The 20,645-nt window shown below is 44.2% G+C and overlaps 1 pseudogene; it reads left to right on the top strand.

Moving 5' to 3' along the window:
• Positions 1-7,586: 7,586 nt before the first annotated feature.
• Positions 7,587-20,226, top strand: LOC109747088 (uncharacterized; annotated as a pseudogene).
• The last annotated feature ends 419 nt before the right edge of the window (positions 20,227-20,645 follow it).

Here is a 20,645-nt window from a genome sequence, read left to right as displayed (position 1 = left end):
TGTTCTGGGCAAAAAAATTGTAAGTTCCAAAATGTGAACAGTAATTTTTATATAATATCGATTTTGCTTTTTTGTCTAGAATACCAAGGAAGTCATTCCTTCTTGCCGCAAAAGAAAAAAAAGGAAGTCATTCCTTCGTGAAACTTTTCACGCGAGTATTACGCTAAGTCATGTTTTCCTTAAAAAAGTGTCACGATTGTTTGAGTTTTTTTTATTCTTTTTAATATTTAGAAAACATATTTATGCATATCTTTATTTTCAGTCCTTTATAAAGCAGTTCATCGATGATTATCTCTCAAACTACATGTATGCTCAAGAGACAAGGAAGATATTCACAGAACACTCATAATAATATAATATTAAAGTATTCCTCAAGAGGGGGTCTCATCCATGCATGGTCTGATTGCACGGGGTGAAATACTGGACCATGCGGTGGCGGCAGCGTGCAGTACGAGCATGCATGCTTATAGTTATACCGTGCGCCTTAGGCGCTCTAGACTCTTCTGCGAGACCTCTCTCTTCTCCCATGTGTTTTCCCCTTTTATGGTAATATTCTATCACATTAATTGACTTGATTTTACCATCATATCTTGGCATTCTTTCCTTAAATGTCCATATGCTTCTGCAAGTGGCAACCTGGTGAAAACCGATATAAAAGGTGCGTGTACGCAGTAAATCCAAAGAATCATAACACTACAAAACGAAATAAGAGGTGTAAATTGACGAAAAATTTGGACTCGTCAACTCCACCGAGCCAAAATGTTTGCTCCTCCTCGAGTAAATGGCGTGAGTTTTAAGAACAAGATTGTCTTGTTCATGAGGTGCGGACAAAAGTAAGTGAATGATTTCATTGCACAATTCAAAATCCACATGAGATACATGGTGACAACTGGTATCAATAAATCCTCACTGTCAAGATGATCATGAAGGCTTCCACACCTCTACTACTCGATCATTTAGCAAATGTACTACAACTCCATGCAATAAGTCACACATCTTACAATCGAGCAAGTAGCAACATGCTCTGTTTTATTTTCTTTCTCGTACCACCAAGTTTTTGTTCTCGTCCTTTCTCTCTGAAGGGCATGCTTACACGCCCATGTCACATTTCATGCAAGCTAATCACACTTACTTATTGTGAGATTGGGATTTTTGAAAAGGCTTATTTTATTTAGGGAGTTTCAACTTACTTTTACTTGCTCTTATTTAATTTAACTATTGGACTAATGTCACACACTCTTCTTTTTAATTTCTTTTCAAAACCTTTTAAAGAGAACAATTGAAATAAAAGTAATATATCCCATATAGTTGTTCACCTTCCCTATCCGATCGACACCAGAGATTTTATAATCATCAAGATGTGAAAATAGTTTGACACACATATCTAAGCATACATCTAATATACTTTTCAGAATGATGCAATGAAATTACTCATTATTACTCTCTGTTACTCATTGGATAAAAGGGTCTTCCCTCGATCAAATGAGTTAGATGGTCCACTTTATTTTAAAAAGGCAAACTAAACTTTAGCTAGAAATCACCATGCAAAGCAGATAAAAACAGAGGGCTTGAAAATCTCCCAAAGATTAACATTCTAAGTGAAAGTGCAACTATCTCTGGGTGGTTTTGGTAATTCCTAACAACATATAGCTCATTGAACTAATGCTATTTCAAGATGATCATTTCAGAAAGTTCAATAATTGACATGGCATGGATTAGGAATGTGGACCCCTCAAAATGCTAAGGACACACATTGGCTCAAGCTCAAGACTCTACATTTTCATTTTAGTACGATCCAAGATCACATTGAGCCCATAGGAAAAGTCAATACTATTAAAAGGGGATGAGCTGTTGCTTAATGGCTTGCTTGCTCAAAATGCTTAGTGATATGCTCCAAAAGCCCTCAACCACTTTCTCATATCCACATATGTCCCAAACCAAAAGTCAAACTCGGACCTACCGATTTGATCTATCCGGCGCCACCAAGTTCACTTGACATAGCCACTGCTAGAAACCCTAGTCCTTTCGGTCTCACCGATAGGGATCTCGGTCTCACCGAGATGGAACTGCAAACTCTCTGTTTCCCTTCGTAACGTTTCAGTCTAACCAAGATGAGCGATCGATCCCACCGAGTTCGCAATGCAAACTCTCTATTTCCCTTTCGTAATGTCTCGGTCCCACCGAGTTTGCCTGACCAACTCTCTGTTTGCCTACTATAGAAATCGGTCCTACCGAGTTTATGTGATCAGTCTCACCGAGATTACGTTATGCCCTAACCCTAATGAAATTGGTCCTACCGAGTTGACATGTCGGACCCACCGAAATTCCTAACGTTCACATTTTGAACTAAATCGGTCTGACTGGTTTGATGATTCGGTCCCACCAACTTTGGTAAATTGTGTGTAACGGTTAGATTTTGTGTGGAGGTTATATATACCCCTCCACCCACTCTTCATTCATGGAAAGAGCCATCAGAACGTGCCTACACTTTCAGCATACATTTTCTGAGAGAGAACCACCTACTCATGTGTTGAGACCAAGAAATTCCATTCCAATCACAAGAATCTTGATCTCTAGCCTTCCCCAAGTTGCTTTCCACTCAAATCATCTTTTCACCAAATCCAAATCTGTGAGAGAGAGTTGAGTATTGGGGAGACTATCATTTGAAGCACAAGAGCAAGGAGTTCATCATCAACACACCATATCTATTACCTTTTGGAGAGTGGTGTCTCCTAGATTGGTTAGGTATCACTTGGGAGCCTTCGTCAAGATTGTGGAGTTGAACCAAAGAGTTTGTACGGGCAAGGAGATCGCCTACCTTGTGAAGATCTACCCTAGTGAGGCAAGTCCTTCGTGGGCGATGGCCATGGTGGGATAGACAAGGTTGCTTCTTCGTGGACCCTTCATGGGTAGAGCCCTCCGTGGACTCGCGCAACCGTTACCCTTCATGGGTTGAAGTCTCCATCAACGTGGATGTACGATAGCACCACCTATCGGAACCACGCCAAAAATCTCCGTGTCTACATTGCGTTTGCTCCCTCCAAACTCCTCCCTTTACCTTCATGTGCAATGTTTTACATTCCGCTGCTATACTCTTAGACTTGCATCTGTAGGTTGATTGCTTGACTTGTTCAAGGTTGCGAAAATCTGCCAAGACTTAAAATTGGGAAAAAGCTAGATTTTTATTTGGTCAAGTAGTCTAATCACCCCCCTCTAGACATACTTTCGATCCTACAAGTGGTATCAGAGCTTTGGTCTCCATTTGCCTTGATTTCCATAGCTTTTGGTGATCATAGCCTTGGTTTCACAACCTAGGAGAGTATGGCGTCTAGCAAGGGAAATTACCACCGTAGAGGTCCTTACTTTGATGGTACTAATTTTGCTAGTTGGAAGCATAAGATGAAAATGCATATTCTTGGACATAACCCCACCGTTTGGGCTACTATGTGTATTGGCTTGCAAGGTGAATTCTTTTATGGGAGAGAACCGAACCGTGAAGCTACCGTGAAAGAGTTGAAGATGCTGCAATACAACGCTCAAGCTTGCGATATCTTCTTCAATGGATTGTGCCCCGAAGAATTCAACAAAATCAGCCGTCTTGAGAATGCAAAGGAAATTTGGGATACTTTGATTGATATGCATGAGGGTACCAACTCCGTCAAGAAATCCAAATTGGATGTGCTTCAAAGTCAACTTGACAAGTTCAAAATGAAGGATGGTGAAGGTGTCGCTGAAATGTACTCTAGGCTTGCTCTCATCACAAATAAGATTGCCGGCTTAGGAAGTGTAGAGATGACCGATAGATTCATCATCAAGAAGAGCCTAAGAGCCTTGGATGGAAAATATGATACCGTGTGCACATTGATCCAAATGATGCCCAACTACAAAGATCTCAAGCCAACGGAAGTCATTGGAAGAATTGTTGCTCATGAGATGTCACTCAAGGATAAGGAAGAGCTTCACAACAAGTCAAGTGGTGCTTACAAAGCCTCATGTGATGCTCCTACATCATCAAGTGAGAAACAAACCTTCAATGAGGAATTGAGCCTAATGGTAAAAAAATCCAACAAGTTCTACAAGAGTAGAAGCAAAGAAAGAAGTTCCAAGTCAAGGTCCTACAACGACAAAAGATCTTCGAGTCATGAGCGTAATTGTTACAATTGTGGAAGACCCGGACACTACTCCAATGAGTGTACGATTCCCTACAAAAGAAGAGAAGGTTCACCCAAAAGGAGAAGTAGAAGAGAAGAATCACCCCCAAGAGAGAGAAGGAGTAGAGATGATCGTTATGAACGAAGAACCTCTCAGAGAAGCAAGGATTCGGAAAGGAAGGACAAATCATCAAAGAGCTACACAAAACGAAGACATCAAGCTCATGTTGGTGAATGGGTATCCGGCTCTGACTCCGACCATCACTCCGAAAGAAGTTATCACTCCGACTGTGAATATACTCAAGATGACGGTGTTGCCGGTGTAGCACTTGTGTCAACCAACTCCTATGACATATTTGACTCACCAAATGAAGGAATTGGAAGATGCTTCATGGCTAATGGCCCAAAGGTATCACACCCCGAGTATGTTGATTTCAATAGTGATGAAGATGACTTGCTAGGTGATGCTGATTTACTTGTTGACAACTGTAGTGATGGAAACTATGATGAACTTGCTATTAATCATGCTAATCAAGATAAAACGAATGATAATGATAAGAAGGAGATTGAGTGTCTAACTAAAGAACTAAACACTCTTAAGTTAGCTCATGAAACTACCTTGGAAGATCATCGAGAACTTTTAAAGACTCATGAGAAGCTATGCTTTGAAAAGCTCAACCTTGAGCAAGAGCATGGGTTCTTAAAAGCAATCAATGATGATCTTCGCAAGGAAAGTTCTTCTTACATTGCCAATCATTTACTCTTGTCTACTTACATGCCACAAGTAAATTCTAGCAACAAGAGTAAGAAAGATTCTTCTTCTCGTAGTAACAATAATCATGTTAAATCCAATGTTGTTGCTTCTAGTAGTTCTCTTGATTCCACTAACGATTCTCTTAGCCAATTTACACTTGAGCAACAAAATAGCTTATTGAAGGGAATTATAGAGAAAGGTGTTTACAAGAGCCTTGCCGGAAGTAAGCAATTTGAGGAAATTGTACGCAAGCAAGGAAGGCACCGGAAGAATCAAGGTGTTGGTTTTGAACGAAAGTTCAATGCCAATGGAGTTGAGTGGGAAGAAGATCAATACCCCAAGACAAAGTTTATTCCTCAACAAGAGAAGTATGATCCTACTTATTTCCAAGGTACACAAGCTCAAGATGATCTTCCATCACAAGATCATAAGCAAAAGGGCAAGGGCAAGCTTTAAGAGGAGATTGATGTATTTGAAGAAGCTCCTAAGGCCTTGGTCAAGTGGGTTCCCAAGACTACATCAAGTTCTACTTCATCAAGTACGACTACAACTCCAAGGATTCCCATCAAGATGATGTGGATCCCGAAGAAGAAGAACTAGAGAGTTCTTGAGGGTGACTCCCCCAACATACTTCACTCATATCATTTTGGCAAAGACAAGTGCAAACAACTTGCACATCTTGCACTAGTTCGAGGAGTCACAAACCCTCTTGTTGGTAAGGCAAGGAACAAGGTAACCTAATGCTTTCATGGACATCATCTTGTGTGAACATCACTCTATGTCTATGTATATCCTTGTTTGTTTCTTGTGGGACTAACCCGTGTAGGTATTGGAAGTGCAACTCACTCCAATGGATTGCTCCAAATGATCTACATCAACATTGAGCATCCACATCTTCAACATCTACATGAAGTCATCATCGACAAAACCAAAGGTTAGTTCATCCCTCTTAAGGGGGGATATCACATCTAGGGAGAGCTTTACTCAAAATACTGAGCTAAAGCAACTCTAATGGTGTGAACACAACAATGCTTTATGTAAAAGTGGTAACCCCACTTGTGCTTAAACGATGAGTATGACCAATGATCAAATGTTCTCCTTCGACTCCTAAGTCAATATACTCATATATAGATGACCTAGCCATCGCCAATTGCTTGATAGATGCTAGAGTGTTTGTGCATGCTTTACCACATATTTCATTTTCCATTTTTATTGTGTGAGCATGTTGATTGCATATTTTACTCATTCGAGGACATCCATTTGTTGCTTTGATTGTTCGGCTTTTCTTCCTTTGCCAAATGGATGGACAAGAATGCCTAAGAACCTCCTCTAGCTATCTATGATTTTCTCGTCTCAAACTCTATTCATGCTACATCACAAAGTTTGATCAAGTCAGATTCGAACCACTCTGTGTGAGGAGCACTCGGAGTCCCAATTCGTCATAGACTTAAACTTCCAAAACCTCTCTGTGCATTTCGGTCTGACCGATCCATCCACTTCGGTCACACCGAGTTTGCTGAGTTGATCTAGGTTTCCAATCTCGGTGCAACCTAGAACATTTCAGTCACACCGAGTTGCAGTAACCGCTTGCGATTCTGCATCTCGGTGCCACCGAGTTATTCCACTCGGTCACACTGACAGTGTCAGGATAAATATACCGACGGGTTGAATTTTGGAAATTTCTCCAAAACATTTCATCCCGCGTGTGTCCTGCTCTGCCGCCTCGGGTCTCCGGATCATCCTCTTGTCGCCAGCTACCTCCCGCCGCTGGTTTCCGTCACCGTCAGCGGATTTCAACGCCGCCGTAGCCGCCGTAACAAGCTCATCGCCGAACTAGGGTATCAGTTCGACCCCTTGTGCATTATTTTTACCTCCGATTCTGAGCACAAGGTCAATGCCATGTTTCTTACCACATTTGAGACCATCCTGTCCAGCAGAACATCCCATAGATTAGATTTGATTCGAAAATTTAGGGTTAGGTTTCCGCCGAACTCATCTCGGACCGACCGAGTTGTGGAAATCGGTCTCACCAATTTGGCTTAGACCATTGCACTTGCACTTTTCGGTCTGACCGAAAGTTGCAAATCGGTGCGACCAAGTTCAACTCTCTGTGAAACCCTAGCAATATCGGAGTCACCGAACTGTGACTCGGTCTGACCGAGTTCACTAGTTTAGACTCCAAAAGTTGCTTCGGTGTCACAGAGTTTAACAAATCGGTAGCTCCAAAATGCTTTCTGTGGAGAACTAAAACTAAGTTTTTGACTCATCTGTTTTGCAAAAACCTCTGCACTTTGTGATGCTCAGCCACTCTACCTCATCTATATCTATTCACAGGGTCTGCTGTCAGTTTTCTTTGCCAGTATGTCTGATCAGAGTGATAGCCAGAACAAGTTAGAAGAGCAAGTGCACATGAGTGAGGCACTAGTCCCTCTAGCAGCTATGATGAGGGCAGCAGGAGCACTCCAAGCAATTTGCCCAAAGTAGCTACAAGGTCATGGAAGAAGAGAACCTCAGACTCAGAGGATGAGGATTATGTGGCTGTTGAGGAAGAGGTCTGCTCCAAAAAGAAAGTGCTGAAGAAGGAATATGGAGCTGCTACTGCAACAAAACCTGGTATGCACAAGAAGGCTCCTGCTAAGAGAGTTCCTATGTCAAAGGCCAGATCCTCCACTCAGGAAACCATGGAGTTCACACTTGAACCAAAGGAGGCTGGTGAGGGCAAGAAGAGAAAAGAGAGGGTCAAGAAGACCATTGCCAAAGTCATTGGGAGATCCTCTATGTTTAAGATCCAGCTGAAGAAGAAGAAGAAGAAGAGGATGCTGCTCCAGCATCAAAGTCTCGAAAGCTGATGGGGGATGCCATCAAGTCTGGGGCCGCCCCTTCCAAGCCGAAGACTGCCCCCAAAGCTTCTGCTCCAGCTCCCAAGCCCAAGAGGAGCACAAGGAACATTCCAGCCACAGAAAAGAACAAGGCCCCAGTGCCTGAGATGGATGAAGAAGAAGATGCTGAAGCCCAAGTTCTTAGGAAGCTTAAGACAAAAATTCCAGATCATGATGACAGCCATCCAGTGGCAGAAGATATGAACATCAGGAAGGATGCAGGTCTCAGAGTTTGGAGACAAAGTGACCCTTGTGCTGTGAGGAGAAAGACTGCTGTGGACTACAGGTTCCATACCAAAGAGCAACAAGATTTCTATGAAACCATATTGCTTGACAAGAAGCCCATAGTCTATGATATGAAGTGGGCTGACTGGAAATACATTGATGAGAATGAAGACCATTTTCTAGGTGTACATGAGAGCTTCAGAGCATGTGGTGTTGACAAGTTTCTGGGTCAGAAGCTGACTAAGTGGAATGATGAACTCATCATGCAATTCTACTCCACAGCTCATTTTTATCCAGATGGTAGAATTGTGTGGATGTCTGAGGGTACAACGTACCAATCAACTGTTGATGAGTGGGCCAAATTGATCAATGCCCCTGAAGAGCATGAAGATAACTTGGATGTCTATGCCAAGAAGAAGAAAGACCACAACTCTATGGTCAACTTGTACAAAGAGATTCCAGACAAAGCTTTGGAAACTCATAAGCTTGGGTCTGTTCATTACTTGTTGTCTGGTTTGGCCACAATCAATACTATTTTGAGGCATACTTTATTGCCAAAATCTGGAGATCACAAGATGATCAGAGGCCATTCTATCAACTTGCGGCAACTGTTTGATGTGCCCCAAAAGTTTGAAGTCATGAGCCTGATTGTGGAAACAATCAAGAGGACAGCTGGAGATCAGAAGAGATCTTGTGGGTATGCTCCACATATTCAGGTGCTCATCAACCCCAAGATGGGAACAGGCACTTATCTTTTGGACAAGGAGCATCTACCATTGAGACCAGATTTTGAGGACAACACTATTGTGATGAATGAAGAAGATCCCACATCTGTGGAAGCACAAGAAAAGATAAAGAAGGCAAAGGCTGAAAAGGCTGCAAAGATGCCAAGTGTTGAAGAGGCATCTCAAGTGTTTCTGAAGAGCAAACAAGATCAGCTTGCTTATCTGATTCAAGCAACTTTGAGGATTAAGAAGGGCTTGGCCACCCTGACTCAAAATCAGGAGAGCTTGGAGAGGATAATTGAGACAAAGTTCTATGATCTTGATTTGAAAGTGACTGAGATGCAGACAACTGTTGAGGATCTCCTAGAAGAAGCTGAGGAGAGGAAAGGGTAGGCTACCACAGATGCCTTTCAGAGAGTGCCAAGAGGTCGGGGATCTGCTACAGTGCCCATGGCACACACTAGAGCAACTACATCAGCACCAGCAGCTACAGCTTCAGTGCCACCTCCAGTTGCCACTCCACCAGCTCCAACAACTTCTACAGATGCTTTCGTCCTTGGAGTCCTCTCAACACCACCTCCCAAAGGTCAAGCCTAGAGAGATGCATAACACTATGCATTTTCAAAATTTTTGGTAACTTGTTGCCAAAGGGGGAGAAATGTATAGATCATAGGCTTCGAGAGAGAGTGTTTTTGCTTCTTTTTGTCTCTCTTGCTATTTGGTTGATACTTTTGTGTGCCTACTTAATACTTTATGTCTGTGTGTGAGATACTTGTATGATCATGTGTTTGATCATATTCTACCTTAATGCTTGCTTGGATGATGTTATCTTTTATATCTCATATATGATCATTCACTTTACTTGGTGATGAGTGCATGCTTTTACTTTCAATCATTTTGAGCGCTCCACCAAGATGTATGTGACATGGAAGAGTAACCCATGATCCTAATCAATTGTTCATTTGCATTCAAAAGCAAATTTTAAATAATGCACAAATTTAGGGGGGAGCTCTTGCTTATCACATACTTCTCAAAGCGACGATGTATTTCAATCTTATTATCATTTGTCAAAGCTTTGATCTATATGTTGCCATCAATTACCAAAAAGGGGGAGATTGAAAGTGCAACTATCCCTGTGTGTTTTTGGTAATTCCTAACAACATATAGCTCATTGAACTAATGCCATTTCAAGATGGTCATTTCAGAAAGTTCAATGATTGGCATGGCATGGATTAGGAATGTGGACCCCTCAAAATGCTAATGACACACATTGGCTCAAGCTCAAGACTCTACATTTTCATTTTAGTGATCCAGGATCACATTCAGTCCATAGGAAAAGCCAATACTATTAAAAGGGGGTGAGGTGTTGCTTAATGGCTTGCTTGGTCAAAATTCTTAGTGATATGCTCCAAAAGCCCTCAACCACTTTCTCATATCCACATATGTCCCAAACAAAAAGTCAAACTCGGACCTACCGATTTGATCTATCTGGTGCCACCGAGTTCACTTGACATAGCCACTGCCAGAAACCCTAGTCCTTTCGGTCTCACCGATAGGGATCTCGGTCTCACCGAGATGGGATTGCAAACTCTCTGTTTCCCTTCGTAACATTTCGGTCTAACCGAGATGAGAGATCGGTCCCACCGAGTTTGCAATGCAAACTCTTTGTTTCCCTTTCATAATGTTTCGGTCCCACCGAAATGAGTTATTCGGTCCCACCGAGTTTTCCTGACCAACTCTCTGTTTGCCTATTACAGAAATCGCTCCTACCGAGTTTATGTGATCGGTCTCACCGAGATTATGTTATGCCCTAACCCTAATGAAATCGGTCCTACTAAGTTGACATGTCGGTCCCACCGAAATTCCTAACATTCACATTTTGAACTAAATCGGTCTGACCGAGTTTCATGATTCGGTCCCACCAAGTTTGGTAAATTGTGTGTAACGGTTAGATTTTGTGTGGAGGCTATATATACCTCTCCACCCCCTCTTCATTCGTGGAGAGCGCCATTAGAACGTACCTACACTTCTAGCATTCATTTTCTGAGAGAGAACCACCTACTCATGTGTTGAGACCAAGATATTCCATTCCAACCACAAGAATCTTGATCTCTAGCCTTCCCCAAGTTGCTTTCCACTCAAATCATCTTTCCACCAAATCCAAATCTGTGAGAGAGAGTTGAGTTTTGGGTAGACTATCATTTGAAGCACGAGAGCAAGGATTTCATCATCAACACACCATCTATTACCTTTTGGAGAGTGGTGTCTCCTAGATTGGTTAGGTGTCACTTGGGAGCCTCCGTCAAGATTGTGGAGTCGAACCAAGGAGTTTGTACGGGCAAGGAGATCGCCTACTTCATGAAGATCTTACCTAGTGAGGCAAGTCCTTCATGGGCAATGGCCATGGTGGGACAGACAAGGTTGCGTCTTCGTGGACCCTTCGTGGGTGGAGCCCTCTGTGGACTCGCGCAACCGTTACCCTTCGTGGGTTGAAGTCTCCATCAACGTGGATGTACGATAGCACCACCTATCGGAACCACGCCAAAAATCTCCGTGTCTACATTGCGTTTGCTCCCTCCATACTCCTCCCTTTACCTTCATGTGCAATGTTTTACATTCCGCTGCTATACTCATAGACTTGCATGTGTAGGTTGATTGCATGACTTGTTCAAGGTTGCTAAAATCTGCTAAGACTTAAAATTGGGAAAAGGCTAGATTTTTATTTGGTCAAGTAGTCTAATCTCCCCCCTCTAGACATACTTTCGATCCTACACTAAGCCAACGAGATTCATTCATCCACCTTATTGTTGCTACAGGGATTCTTGACAAGTGCAGGCACATAGGAGCAGGTGATCATCGCGCAAAGAAGCTCGTTGGTCTCCTCAAAATTAGCAACATGAAGCTTGAGCACCTCCGCTGGATCCTCCAGGTTCGCAATGACCGTCAAACTTGTGTCCAAAGCCATCTTGCTACCCTGAGCATGCAGGTAAATGCAGCAGAAAAAAAAATTCCGACCTACACACCAGCCTAGGACCATTATGAAGATGCATACGAGGTTTGATCTGATCGTTACCAACTCATAGTGCAAAGGTAGAGTTGGCGAAGATCATCAGTGCAGATTCCTATAACTAGGATTTAACAACCTCCCAACCGCAAGGATGTTCTCCCTCAGATAGCCCCTCGGGCGGTCCCTCGGACAGCCCTTCGAGAGGCTCTCGGAAAGAAACTCGGACAAAACCTCGACGTGTCTCTCCAACTAAGATCGAAACTACGACCTCTCTATTGGGTTGCACAGATCCAGTCTCAACTATCTAGCAGGGCTTCACCGTCCATAATTAGGCCCTACCGAAGACTAGACAGCCTTTCGGTGTACGAAACTATTTCATGGGTAGAGAGATAGAAAGCCAGATCATTGCATGGCATGTGTTGAGAGATAACTTGGGATGAAATGGAGAGCTCTCTCCATCTCTATTTATAGTGCAAGCAATGGGTAGAGGCTAAGGGGAAAAGACCGAAAAGACCTTTGATATTTTTCTCCCAAAACCCACCAAAAAGCAAGTCCCTTGGATGCCCCCCACCATGGACGGCTTGGGCTGCCTCATGGGGCCCCCACCTCCCCAAAACATGCTCCACAACTTTAGGGACAAAGCATCAAAAGATGGCTTACCAAAAAGCCACCAACCATGGCAATAGTGTTACCTGCATCACTCCACGATTCGTGGGATCTTGTCCCCTCAAACTGGGACAAGATTTTTCTGTGACCGTTTAATTTGGACAATTTCCCGAAGGTTCGGAACATTTTTGGCACCGCCTAAAATAATTTTGGACATGTTCTGGAACATTTCCTATATGATGTTTTTACTCCAGGGGGTTTATCAAGATGTAATCTTGAACCAGTTATATGGATACTATCTTGGATTATTTTGCCATTTAGCCAATTTCGGAGTCACGGTCTATCAATGCTTCCTTTTGTTTTGTAGGTATACTATTGTCTGACAATAATATCTCGTCTGTGTACCTAAGAGGTTTGCATGAGTTTTGCCTACGTGGTTCATCTGCAAGTTTGACCGAAGTCCATACATCTCATGTAGAGGCTTCCTTATCAGTCGGAGTAGGAATCTCTGAAATTACTTCCAAGGTTTCTTATCGAGTTGCACTGCCCTCTCCCACTCACTCTGTTGCAAGAAAATTTTCTTCAAAAACCATTCTACTCTATGTGGAAAACCTTTTGCCTCGGCATAGTGATGAAAGAATACTCAACAATTTGGATAACCTAAAAAGTAGTATTTGTCTGATTTGGAATAGGTTTGTAAATGTTTTACACATGTCTTATTTTCCAAATGTTAAGAAAAGTCAAAACATGGTTGGGTGTACCATACCATCGTGTCAGTTCAACATATTTGATGGCACTCTTTTCAATGTAAAAGCCGCAGTCTCTAAACCATTACTCTAAAAGGGATAATGGCAAAGTGATTTATGTCATTTTCCTCTTACCATGTCATATATGTTTGATTAGATCTTCTCGGACATTCCACTCATAGTGGTGTTCTAGGAGGTGTAAGTTAAAACCTTTCTCACAACTCATCAGACATTATCTAAACTTTTGTAACTTGGATATTCCTTTCTGTAATCTAACTATAGAAACATAATTTTCTTGTTACAATAATTCCATCTTCGTTCGGAAAACCTTTTGAACTATTTCAAAGGATCCATACTTATGTCTCATTAAGCAAATATTCACATATCTACTTGAGTATTACTGAAGATAGATAAATTCACTGCTAGCAACAACACTTATAGGACTACACACATCAAAATGTATGATTACCAGTAAGTTCGTTGCTCGTTCCTTATGGCATGTGAACTGTATTTTGCTTTCATTAATTTTGGATGAAATTTGCTAGTGTCAGATGATCCAAAATCAAATGACTTCAAAATGCATCACTATGAATTTCTCCATGCGGGTTTCTCCAATATGTCCAAAATGCAGTGCCACACATATGTGGTATTCCTTTAGTCTTGCAACATTTAGCATCATTGTTATGGATGTTTTCTATTAACACTAATATTCATAACATACATCACATTCATGATGGAAGCATGGCCCTTATTTTTATTCATAAGACTGAACAACTATTGTTCTTTTATGAACAACTTTCTTGCATTAACATTTATGCAATGGGCTAGAGTGTATGAAACTCTAAAATGAACTTTAGAAACTAATTGAATAAGTAATACACCAATGGAAAGTGTAGTAAATTTTACAAGGTTCCAACACATATCTCAACCTCATTACTGGCTAGTCTGTTAAGTTGTAGTAGTTCTTGCATCGAGTTGCAACAAAATGCAATGGAATGGGTGTACTTGTGATTAACCTTTACTCATAATTCCCTAGAATCAATGACTGACAGTTTAATCATAATTCCCAAGAAATACTTTTTTTGACCAGCCTCTTATTCATCTATAACGTTTACGACATTCATACCTGAGCTGGACCTTCCAGTCTTATTTCTTTTTCCATTCACACTTCTAATAATTCTACTTCCAGTATTTCTTCTACACATGGAAGAAGCACCCAACTTTTAAGAGTGGAGTTAGCCCTGGGTTTCCTAGGCATGTAAGTCTCAGTAACACCCTTTGGACTTGTCCTTTTTCTTTAAGTTCTTGTTTTATTTACCATCATCACATGACAGCCGTTCTTTTGGATCCCATCTTATTAGTCTAATGCATACTAAACACTTCACTAATACTTGCAAACAAACATTTTCTTTGGATATCCCATATCTTTTATCCTTTGTTTCTATCTGAAACTAATTTTTACTTCCATGAATATCATATAACTATCCCAAACTCTCAAAGTTCGGGTCTCATGGAAGCAAACATATTGCACTTGACCGTAACGAAATTCTAGCTTTTGGATCGAAGGACGAGAGTCACAACATCCAAAGCATCAGCCGGAGAATACCGAAAGTATAAAATATATAGGACAAAGTCCTTCTCGGCACTCCTGAGGACAATCCTCTCATTATGTTACCAATCGTAAATGTTTAACCAGATACTTTACAACTATTCAATTTCAACAGGGAAGGTGGAAACGTGAACCAATATTCTACAACTATAATGCAATTTACACTAAGACTAGGTTCATAATTAATTGCAGTAATAATTAAAAAATTAATTCTAAAGTGCGCTCCCACTCTAATCAATATCTCTCATAATTGATTTTGGGTGATACAAGACCCATATATCAATTCAACGCCATTGTTGTGGCCATCATTGATGACGAGAATTTCAATCGGTAGGCTAACTTGCCGATCACATCTCTATGTGTTGGGGATATGACTATTAGATATGACCCGCCCAGGAGGGGCCGGGTCAGACCTATGGCGGTTCATCTCAATGAAGCCCAAGAGTATATTAAAGTGGCGGTTCATACACAGGCTTGTTAGAGGGCCCAAACCCGAAGACGGCTTAAGGCCCGCAAGTATAAACCGCCATGTATATGTAAACTTGTATTGTAAGGCATGTAAGATCAGTCACCTGGCTGGACACATTGTATGAGCCGGCCGGGACTCTGTAGGCCACAGGGCGTCAACCCGTGTATATAAGGGGACGACCAGGCAGTGGCTTAGGGCAAGAAACATCAGATCGAGAGCCAGGCAAAGCGTATTTGCTCCCTGGTCATCGAAACCCTAGCAATTCCACCTCAAGCTGGATTAGGCTTTTACCTTCACCGCAAGGGGCCGAACCAGTATAAACTCCTCATGCCCTTTGTCCTGTTTAACCCCTTTAAGCTAACCTCGTCGCAATGGCTCCACAACTAAGTCCTTCATGAGGACATCTGCCGTGACATTTCCACGATAGTTGGCGCCCACCGTGGGGCCAGCACATGGTGGTTTTGAGTTCTTAAAGGGCAGCTTTGAAGGGATCAAGGCATACGCCGTGGGCCGGATGACCAAGAGTCGTCGCGGCAAGCTCTACATCAACGACGTAGGCTGGGGCCCCGAGGCCAGCTCAATTGAGTACGGGTACCGGGTCCCCTTCAGCGGAATCCACGTTTTCATCGGCAATATCGGTGAATCGGGCCCTAAGCCGGACATCTGCACCGGCATCATCGAGACGGCTCAGCGTGCATGACCCGCCAGGGTTCAACCCACCGTGAAGCATGCCTTTGTTGGATTTATCCATGGGGCTGAGTTGGAAGGCTCTATGTCTGGCGGTGAGACGGCCATCTACTCTGATGGTGAGTCGTCCACAGGCGAAACCAACTCAATGTATCAGTTGCAAGACGGACGGCTTGGGGGCTATTCCGATGGCGACAGTATTCCGGATCCCCATGAGCCGCCAAACAGGGTGGCGATCTTCATGGATGGCACCCAGCCGGTTCTTGGTTCGACAGCCGCCGCGGCCACGACTTCCAGTGCAGCGGCGGTGACAGCGGCAGGAGCGGGCGGTTCAACACGCCCGTCGGCTCAAGTTCTGGCGGATCTACTAGACGCTCTGGTGACTCTGATGGAGGTTGATGTGACCCCAGACAACCAGGAGCAGCATAAGACGGAAGTGGCTAAATTGCATGATGGGATCGCGCAAGCTAAGGCGGATTTGGCAGCGGAAAACTCCAGGATGGTTGCGGAGCAGACCGTTTTGAACTCCCAAGCACAGCCGATTCAAGAAGATTCATGCCGGCTTTTGGTGGACCAGAACGCTTCAAACGAAGTCTTGAGGAGGAAGCATCGGAGTCGTCTGCCCTCAGTTCATGAGTCCAGGGACCTCTTCAACACACCCGGAGCGAGGGCTAGTAATCCGCCGGTGATAAACCAGACGATTGAGGCGCCAGGGGGCGGAGTACTGGGTCAGCCGTGCGTGGCCGGTTCTCCACACATGGACAATACCCCACCTCAGCGCGTAGTGATGCCGTCGGGTCATTATTCCACCCCTCTAGATAACATGATTGCTGCAGCTACGCGATTGGCGGCTTTACCGGTCGAGGGCGAGACCCCGGCGGTGATTGAAACCAGAAGAGCTAGGGAACTTCTTCAAACGGCTTGGGTGCAGCAGCAGGCTTATTCCTATAGACGTGACCGGATTCATTCAACCCCTCGTCCGAGCCGGAGCTACAGTCGGCATATTGACTCGCCAGCAGTTTCGAGTACTGAGCGACGTCGTCATCAACCTCATGGCCATGACCCGGCGTGCAACGGTGCCGGTGCACAGGATTTGGTGAACCAGGACAGAGCACGTCGGGAGGCTGATCTGGTGGCTCATCAGCACGCGTCGGTTTACCCGACAGCTTCAGTCAAAGCGGGTGTAACTTCTAAAACTTTTGGTGTGCGGTTTCTAACGGTGGCTCCACGGAACGAGTGCTTTCCCAAGGATTTCAAAGGCCCTCGTAAGGTGCCCAATTATACAACAGATCATCTTCCTGAGGCCTGGGTTGAGAGTTATGAGATGGCTATGGAGATGCTGGATGTTAGTGAGCCTGCATATGCCAAATACTTCACCATGATGCTGGAGGGGACGGCTCATACCTGGTTGAAGGGGTTGCCGGCTAATTCCATCGGGTCATGGGCAGAACTAAAGGCCCGGTTCATCCAAAATTTCAGAGATACATGCAAGCAGCCCATGTCGATTGTGGATTTGGCTTCTTGTGTTCAAGCTGAGGGCGAGTCAACCACCAGTTGGGTACGCTGAGTCTCGACCATCATGCACTCTTCAGATAACATGAACGTCGGTTCAGCGATTCTGATGTTGGAGAAAAAAATTGCCGTTTTATTCCGCTCAAGCAGAAGTTTGGATGGCTCAAGCGTCATTGCAACGACATGGGTACTCTAATGGCAACTCTTGTTAAGTATGCCGACTCTGATGGTATAAAGGACCCCGACTCTGAGGATGAAAGATCGGGAAAGGGAAAGAAGAGTAGCGGCATGAAGGGGCAGCAGTACAATCCTACCAATCAGGGAGGAAATGGTAAGCGCAAGGCTGATGATTTCGTGGCTAACACCGGTGCGCGCACTTATAACCAGCGTCGTAAGGGACAGTCGGCTCCAAGGATAGGCTTTGACCTTGAGGCAATGCTGAATCAGCCGTGTCCGAAACACGGGACGGATCAGAAGCCGGCTACTCATTCATGGAAAGATTGCAGCATAATGAGAAGCTTTCGGGAGTCCATCCAATGCCACCATGGCCTGAACGGCGGATCAGGGTCCGGTTCTCAAGGTCCGGGTCATGGCGGCGGCGGTTCAAATTCCTGGTTTCAGGGCCATGACAACCAGGGTGGTTATAATCAGCAGAGTAATCAGGGGAATCAACAGCAGCAGCAGCAGTCTGGTTATCAGAGCAACCCGAAGCAGTTGAATAGTGGGTAGTATCATGTCTTCACCACTAGTTTATGTAAGCGGGATTAGAAGCTTCATAAGAGGGAAGTGAATGCGGTTGATCCGGCGGTGCCGTGTTATTTGCGGTGGTCCGAGCAGCCTATTGTATGGAGTCGTGAGGATCATCCGCCCCGGGTTGATAATCCGGGTCACTTGGCTCTGGTGGTAGCACCTCAGGTTGGGGCCTATAAGTTTACTAAGGTACTCATGGATGGAGGTAGCAGCATTAACATCCTTTATTATGAGACCTTCCATCGCATGGGACTGACAGATAAGAATCTTAAGCCGTCAAACACTATCTTCCATGGTGTGGTGCCGGGTAAGTCGGTCTACCCGGTGGGTAAGATATCTTTGGAAGTTGCCTTTGGAGATGAGCATGACTCCAGGTCTGAAACTTTAACCTTTGAAGTGGTCAAGATCAAGAGCCCTTATCATGCTCTGTTTGGGCGGCCGGCTTATGCTAAGTTCATGGCGAGGCCTTGCTATGTGTACTTGCAGCTTAAGATGTCGGGTTATAAGGGCACCATCACTGTATATGGGAGTCGCAAGGTGGCCTTGGAATGCGAGGAAGGTGATGCGGCTTATGCTGAATCAGTTTGTGCAACGGAGGAGCTGCAATTTTACAAGGAAAATGTTGACCCGGCAGGCATGACATCCTTGAAAAAGCCAACCACAGAGCATGATCCATTGTTAAAGTTTAAGTCGGCAGATGAGACTAAATTGGTTGACTTCATCCCTGGCGACTCATCTAAGCAGTTCAGCATCAGCGCTAATCTGGATCTGAAATAGGAAAGCGTGCTCATCGAGTTCATCCGTGAGAACCGGGACATCTTTGCATGGAAGCCTTCCGACAGGCCGACTGTACCGAGGGAACTCGTTGAGCACACTCTTAATATTGATCCGAAATTTAAGCCGGTCAAGCAATTTCTTCGATGATTTAATGAGGAGAGGCGGAAAGCCATAGGTGAGGAAGTGGCCCGGCTTTTGGCGTCCGGGTTTATCGTGGAAGTTTTCCATCCTGAGTGGTTGGCTAACCCGGTGCTGGTACTCAACAAGAATGGCACATGGCGGATGTGTGTGGATTACACGGACTTGAACAAAGCTTGTCCGACTGATCCGTTCGCTCTCCCTCATATTGATCAAATCATTGATGCTACGGCGGGTTGTGAGCATTTGAGTTTTTTGGATGCGTGTTCTGGTTATCATCAGATCAAGATGGCAGTTAAGGACTAGGAGAAGACAGCTTTCATTACTCCGTTTGGAGCCTTTTGCTATGTGTCTATGCCTTTTGGGCTCAAGAGTGCCCAGGCGACTTATCAGCGGTGTGTGCAAAATTGCCTTCACAATCAGATTGGGCGCAATGTTCATGCTTATGTAAATGACATTGTGGTGAAATCAAGAGAGAAGGAGACCCTGATTGATGATTTAAAGGAGACGTTTGACAACCTTCGGGTCTACAAGATGATGCTTAACCCGGCTAAGTGTGTCTTTGGTGTGCCAGCAGGCAAGCTCTTGGGATTTCTGGTTTCCGACAGAGGGATTGAAGCTAACCCGGAGAAGATCAAGGCCATCACTTCGTTGGCTAAGCCGGCGTGTGTTAATGATGTTCAGCGTCTGGCGGGTCGTATTGCGGCTTTAAGCTGGTTCATAAGCCGCCTAGGTGAGAAGGCTATTCCTCTTTATCAAATGATGAAGAAGGAAGATCACTTTGTTTGGAGCAATGCTGCTAACCAGGCGTTTGAGGATCTGAAGAAACAATTGGCTGAGCTGCCCGTGCTTGCTGCCCTGTTGATAACGAGCCTCTGTTGTTATATGTGGCTGCTAATAGCTGGGCTGTCAGTGTAGCCATCATGGTGGAAAGGAAAGAGGCAGGCAAGGAGCACTCGGTTCAACGACCGGTTTACTACATCAATGAGGTGCTTATCGAGTCTAAACAGAGGTATCCACACAGGCAGAACCTTGTGTATGGGGTTTTCATGGCAAGCCGGAAGCTTAAGCAATACTTTCAGGTCATCCCATCACCGTGGTTAGTTCTGCTCCTTTAGGAGACATCATCCAACAGGGAAGCCACAGGCCGAGATACCAAATGGGCCATTGAGCTTGGACCTCACGGCTTAAAATATGTGCCACGTACGGCCATCAAGTCCCAAGCACTTGTGGATTTCATCAATGATTGGACAGAGTTACAGGCACCTAAGGAGAAGCCAGATAACACATATTGGACTATTCATTTTGAGGGCTCGGGGGCTGGAGTTGTTTTGACTTCCCCACGAGGTGACAAATTTTCTTATGTTCTCCGGTTAATGTTCCCCTATACTAACAACGCATCAGAGTATGAGGCCTTGCTCCATGGTCTTCAGATGGCTAAGGAGATGAACTTAAGCCGGGTGAGGTGCTTTGGCGATTCAGATCTGGTGGCTCAGCAAGTTTCTGGTACTTGGGATTCTAAAGATCCGCTCATGGCGGCTTATCGTCACGAGGTTGATGCTATTGCGGGTCATTTCAAGGGTTATCAAGTTGAGCATATTGATCGTAGG

Source organism: Aegilops tauschii, chromosome 3, assembly GCF_002575655.3.
Source record: "Aegilops tauschii subsp. strangulata cultivar AL8/78 chromosome 3, Aet v6.0, whole genome shotgun sequence".
Taxonomy (NCBI): Eukaryota; Viridiplantae; Streptophyta; class Magnoliopsida; order Poales; family Poaceae; genus Aegilops; species Aegilops tauschii.
The sequence above is the reverse complement of the archived record's forward strand: the minus strand, read 5'-3'. Positions and strand labels throughout refer to the sequence as shown.